The sequence below is a fragment of the Anser brachyrhynchus genome (assembly GCF_964034855.1).
Source record: "Anser brachyrhynchus genome assembly, chromosome: 3".
Lineage (NCBI taxonomy): Eukaryota > Metazoa > Chordata > Aves > Anseriformes > Anatidae > Anser > Anser brachyrhynchus.
In genome coordinates, this window is record NC_137696.1 from 44,828,758 (window position 1) to 44,834,757 (window position 6,000).

The 6,000-nt window shown below is 37.6% G+C and overlaps 1 protein-coding gene across 11 annotated transcripts in view; it reads right to left on the reverse strand.

Annotated features, from left to right (window-relative positions):
• Positions 1-5,309, reverse strand: part of LOC308193061 (uncharacterized protein) — a 101,820-nt gene extending 96,511 nt beyond the window's left edge. For 9 of the 11 annotated variants that reach the window (XR_013949340.1, XR_013949341.1, XR_013949342.1 and 6 more), the window contains exons 1-3: positions 4,869-5,309; positions 4,525-4,642; positions 3,336-3,419 (exon numbers count right to left, since the gene is read on the reverse strand). The gene's annotated coding sequence lies outside the window, so the exon portion shown is untranslated. The remainder of the gene's footprint in view (positions 1-3,335; positions 3,420-4,524; positions 4,643-4,868) is intronic. The other 2 variants (XM_080587267.1, XM_080587268.1) reach the window with 2 other exon arrangements.
• Positions 5,310-6,000: the final 691 nt, after the last annotated feature.

Consider the following 6,000-nt stretch of genomic DNA (forward strand, 5'->3'; position numbering starts at 1 on the left):
AATTGTTTCATTACAAAAACTGCACTCTCTGGAAAGTTTGCAAAAGCCTTCTGACACATATTATGTTGAAGAGCTTAGAGCTAATTAGTAGAAAAAAAAATTGTGACACGTTATCTTTTCTGATATAGCAGGTCAGCCATTAGGAGTTGATGGATGTCTTGTGAGTTTTCCAAAACTAGTACAGGGCAGAGACAGATTTTCTGCAGTTCATATTCTTTAGATTTTTTTTTTCTTAAGACATTAAATTTTCCTATTTCTGCCCTAAATTCATACATTCTATGTTCTATATTGAATTGAAAATATAAAATTATAGTAAACAGGGAAGAGAAGAGCAGAGGTATCTGAAAATAATTTAACAGCTATATAATAAGTAGGCTGAGCTTCTGAACTTGAGGACTATATAATCATTCTTCCAACAGACTTAGTGATAACAGTTCTGGGAAATGGGTGCACATCTTATCTGATATCAACCTTTATGCTGGCAAATTACCATAGACTGGAACTAGAGAATGAGATTTATTTTATTTTTTTTATAATATACACAAATGTTTTAATCCATATTAAATGATGGCCTTGAGTTAAATTTACTTCCCTATAATTCACAATTAAACAAAAACCAGTCCATGGCAAAACCACATCAGTGCTAGCTATGCCTAGACAGGATTCCAAAGGGACAATGGAACTCTTGAAGGTCAACTGAGCTGAACCTTTCAGCAAGTTTTGTGACCCCTGCAATGACATGGCATCAGTGAGTTGCCATAGGATATGCTCTGGGAACTACAGACACCAGAATGCATTACTGCAGTTCACAGACCAACTTCAGTAGCTACAGTGTGAGAATCTGTAAATGGATTCTTGACAATACCAGACACTAAATCAAGATTTGAAAAGTTCTCCAACAGGAATAATTATGGCCCAGTTAAGAGCAAGACATGAAGGGAGAAAATGAGAGGTCAGCATGGATTTGAATATACAAAAAACTAAAGGCATGTCAGCACAGACTTACAATGAGAACATTCTTGCTCTCCAGTCCAGTGAAAACCATCAGTCTACAACACATGCATACCAGCAGGAGATGTCAGCTCATGACCAGGTGGAAAGGAGTAACCTCCAAGAAATTGCCCATCATTCTCTTTGATAATTTTTTTTTCTGGGGGGGAGGAGGGAGGCTGTTGCTTTTGGTTGGTTGGTTGGTTTTTGTTTGGTTGTTTTTGTTTAAATAAATCATTTTCTGAAATACTTATCCAAAAGTATTAAATTATTTTATTCCTGAGACTTGTTCCATGACTCTGTTTTAGGAAGAAACATAAGTCTCAAGTCAAAATATACAGTTTATTTTAGTGGCAAACATCACAGTAGATATACTCTGAGAAATGACCAGTTCATGCAGTCCAGGCTTCCAGTATGCTAGAAAGCCAAAATAAATAAGTCAACAGCTTACTTCAAATAAAATGGAAACAATAAAATTAAAATAAAATAAAATAAATAATCAGTAACACAAAGTTATACATCAGTCCCAGCAACATTTTCAAGTCAATGCTGAGTAATACATTCAGTCTCCTGAAATCTTTTTTCCGAGTTTCACACAGCTGCTTCACATAACACATTTTTAGAGCTGTGAGAAAAGTGGCATAAATCTGGCTTCTAAGTCCTCAAAGTGAGATATGTCTCTTGATGGGGAAGGGATGCCTGCACATTCTGCAGTCTCCCCATCACTGTCATTAGAGGGATTTTCAGTGTTAGCTTGAATTCACTCTTGTGAACTTCTTCACTCAAGGAGTCAGCAGTCTCTCTAGCAACTGCAAAGGATTTTGGTCCAAGCATTTTGACCTGCACTTTTCTATAAGACTCCAGGGTCTGGTTATATGGTAAGCAATGGATATCTACAACAAAGCCATCCTGCCTTCTGAAAATCTGTCCTTTTGTTCCTGCATAGCTCTAGAATTTTACCTCATTTGAAGATCTGCTTCAGAACAATGATATGTTATCCTTTTTCTCATGTAATCAGGGTATTTCTACCTATGATCAAAAATTTTTAAAAGGATATATTTTTCTGAGTAGCTACCAGATGAGCAAGTGTTTCACATCCCAGAAGTAATATTAACCCCTTCCAAGGCTGCATTTTTTGTGTGCACAGAAGGCTTTACATGAATATTGCTTTGTAGTTGAGCACTAAAATTGCACATCATCACTGTGATTTTTCCATATAAAATGACTTCTACTGAAGAGCAAGCTACAACAGAGGACTATTATAGAATGAAAGCTCTTATCCTAAAATACACCATGGAAAAGCAGGAGAGACAGAAAGAGGTATCATGTAAAAACATACATTAGTTCTTAACATCTGAATGAAGAGCTGTATTTCTGCATGAATTAATCCTCATATGGTTCAACTATTTTCTCAGGTGGGGGGTGAGGGGTGGGACATGACTTTTAAGGAAATGCAAATTCCACAGGAGGTATGCAAAGGCTGGGTACAAGTGTTGTACTGAGCTAGGAGACACTCAGACATCAACAGAGGAACAGAGGTTGTGTTCTAGATGTCCTCATCAAGAAATTGGCCATGAAAAGATGGCCAGCCCTGCACAATCTGTCACCTACATAAAAAAATCCCTCTGTGGCACCCCAGAAAATTGCCTCAGTTCATTGCCCAGGTGACTGACACTCAGGACACAACAGGCCCTGCTGCTCCTACACCATGGGAGACCAGAGGCAGACACCCATCCTCACATGAGCACCATCTCATGATTTGCTTCACACCTCACCTTTCCACAAGCTCTGTGAGGCTCAGGAGTCCCACTCTGTCTTCACACTCAAACTTCTTACACCCACAACTAACATTTCAATTCATGTCAATAAACCATTTTTTACTTAGAAATCAAAACAAAAATGCACTGGGAGTAAAATTGGTAAGTGACATAATGAACTAGATTTGTGGTAAAAAATAAAAATGCTGAGAATACCTGCTTTGAGAGGAAAAAAAATAAATCTGTTCTAGTCTCTGAGTAATATGTTTTCCTTTACTTTTGGATTAATTTCATGTATCTTATTCTACAGACACCTTCCCCCTGTGTGGACAATCTGTTGGTTCCAAAGGACCTAGAGAATCTCTAAGATGGTGCTCTTATATCTACCATGCTAAGTGCCACGGAGGCACACAGAATTACCAAAAGGGGAAAAAATATAGCATGCATGGCTACCTGCAATTTAAATTAAAACAATTTTCAGGTTAAAATTTCTGTATCCCACTCCTGATGGTGTAATTTTAACTTTATCCTGAAAAAAGAGTAGGGAATCATACAGTCTATATTCTCAATATAGATCATATTCTCTACTTAGATCTTTCTTTCACCTGCTGCTTTCTTCAGTTGTATTTGCTGTTCATTCTCCCAGCAGTCCTGGAGCTACAACTTTGGATTCTGTGGGAGTAAAATATTGCATAACAAGTTAAAACAATCTTTTTAAAAACAAAATGCATGTGAAATCATTAGGGCTTCTGTGAGTCTGATTCTCATCTCTGCTGACTCCAACTGAGCAACTTCTGCTGGTTCCAATGAAATCAGACTCCAGTAGAGTATCTCTGTAGGAGATCTTGAGAAGTCATTACTTGGGATATGATTTATTTTTCCCTTGTACGGACTAAATAAAGAAACCTTCTTCCTGCAAATAATTTGCCTGCCTGTACTGAATACACAGGAATTGCCTGTTCCCTCTTGTGTGCTATTAATGTTTGTATGGCTGCCTACATCACGGTGTTTTCATTTGGATAGTACTGAGCTGAACACAAGGGCTTAATACTTGCCATAGCGTCCCCAGTAGAACTTGACACCTATCCCTGCTTTATTTTTGTGCCTTTTGGCATTTGTAATCAATATTTGTCTTGTTTGTCAGCCTGCTGCCATGAAGTTCATTCATTACAAATCCACCCTGTAAAGAAACATTATGTGACAGGTTTTGCTGTAAGCCTTGCTTGACCTAATAGCAATCTAGTAAAGCAGCAGAGCCAGTTTGCTGTAATTTGGAGGGATGATTCCCCTTCTAATTTAAGGAACTTGAAAAAAATTAAAATGACACTTTTTTTTTCCACTTCAGTTTTCCTTTGTTTCTAGTTCTCATGTACCAGCATAGAAGTGCAAAAACTTTTGCCTAGCTTCTGCATCATACTTTCTTATAGGGGCATTCAAGGAGCATACACCACTGCAAATTTCAAACTTATGACCAGATGTGTGTTTGTCACAAAGCCAATAGGCATTCTTGCTTGACATTCATCCAACCATCAGATGTTGTTATCTAATGGGTACTCATCTCTCAATGCTACATCTGCAGCATGGTTAGGAGGAGTCATAAATACTGGGTAATACTGTCATAAGCCACTGAAGAAAGAGGGCAGAAGAGAGTCAGCCATCAGACAGCTCAACTGCTTGTGCACACTTGATTTGGCCCATGGACAGAGGTTGACCACTCTTTCTATCATTGTCTGTTCCCAGCTTTTCAAGAGAAAAAGATTTATGTTCTCACACATACCTCACACAAACAAGTTTTAGCCTTTCAGGTTGCCTCCTTAGACTGTTTGAAGAATGTCTATATGGCTTCCCATCTGCACAGCTATGGGTTAATTGCCTCAGCACAGAAGATGACTCAACTGTTGAAAATAAAACCATAAAAATGCACTAAATCCTAGGAAGAGAAAGAAGTATAACTGCAATGGAAAATAATTTAAACACATTTTATTCCATGGAGCCCAATCTCTTGCGAAGACAACAAAAAACTGTTCGATCTTTTCAGATCTGTTACTTCTTATAAGTTCCTTAAGAGGTTTACATGTATTCTTGTAAAAATAAATAAGTAAATATCAGATCCTTACCTACCCTATATCGTAACAGAACCAGGATACCACACCTGTCCTTGCTGTACCCTTACATCTTGAAAATCATGCATCCCCTCTTCCTCTGCCTTATACCCATACACTCAGAGCGGTAGCTGTCTCTCATGTCCTCTCATTAGTCAGTTTGAATGTTTATCACTCTCACCTGCAAGGTGTAACCGTGAATAATCTGTCAGTGAAACCTTTTAGACTAACAAAGCACTCCTTTCTCCAAAAGGTGAAATTTTGCTTTAATAACATGAAACAATATCAATAGGATCAAAAAGTGATCAGTGATTACAGAGTGAAAAACATTAGCATAGGTGAATTGGACATGTAAACTCAACAATGAATTATATCCCCTTCACCTTCTCCCTTCTTTCCCAGACAGGTGAAAAGATGAAGGACATACAACAAAACAACCTCTTCCTCTTGTAAGAACCAAAATACTCACAATGGTGCAACAAAACTGCAATTCAGCCCTGTTAAAAAGCTGCAGAAGTTCGTTGTTGTAGACAGAAAGAACAAGCTAATCCTGAGGACTGGCATAAACTGTGTATGAAACTGAGTGTACAATGGTTAGAAACGCACAGTAAGAACTTCTACTCTAAGCTTCAGCAATTAGAAATGATAAAAGCAGAAAATGAACTTTGTGTATAGCAGCAAAGCACCGTAAAAAAAAAAAAAAAAAAAAAAAAAGCTTCAGTGTAATGCAGACTTGGAAAAATCATTCCAGAAGCTATTTCCAGTGGTAAAGGAAACTAAGATTCCCTGGCGAGGCTTCTTCAAGGAAACAACTTACAATTCTTGTCACCTTTGTCACGTATGAACAGGAAAAAGGAACTGGGAATAGAAAACAAACAAGGCATGTGGAATGAAGAGATGGATAATGGATTTAAATTCTCCCTGAAAACTGGAAGTTTTTCCCATGTGCTGACATTTTGGTGTAATTTTTAAGTGGAATTTGTGAAGGTGAAAAAGAAAGTAAGTTTCTGTTTTATACTTTTATTTATTTTTATTTATGGTGGTATTGACCAATTTACAGAAGCAATTACGTCTGTGAGACAGAAGTGAACTGTGCTCACTGACCCTAAAGGTTCCCACTGTTGTTGTGTTCCTATTGCCTACATCTGTTT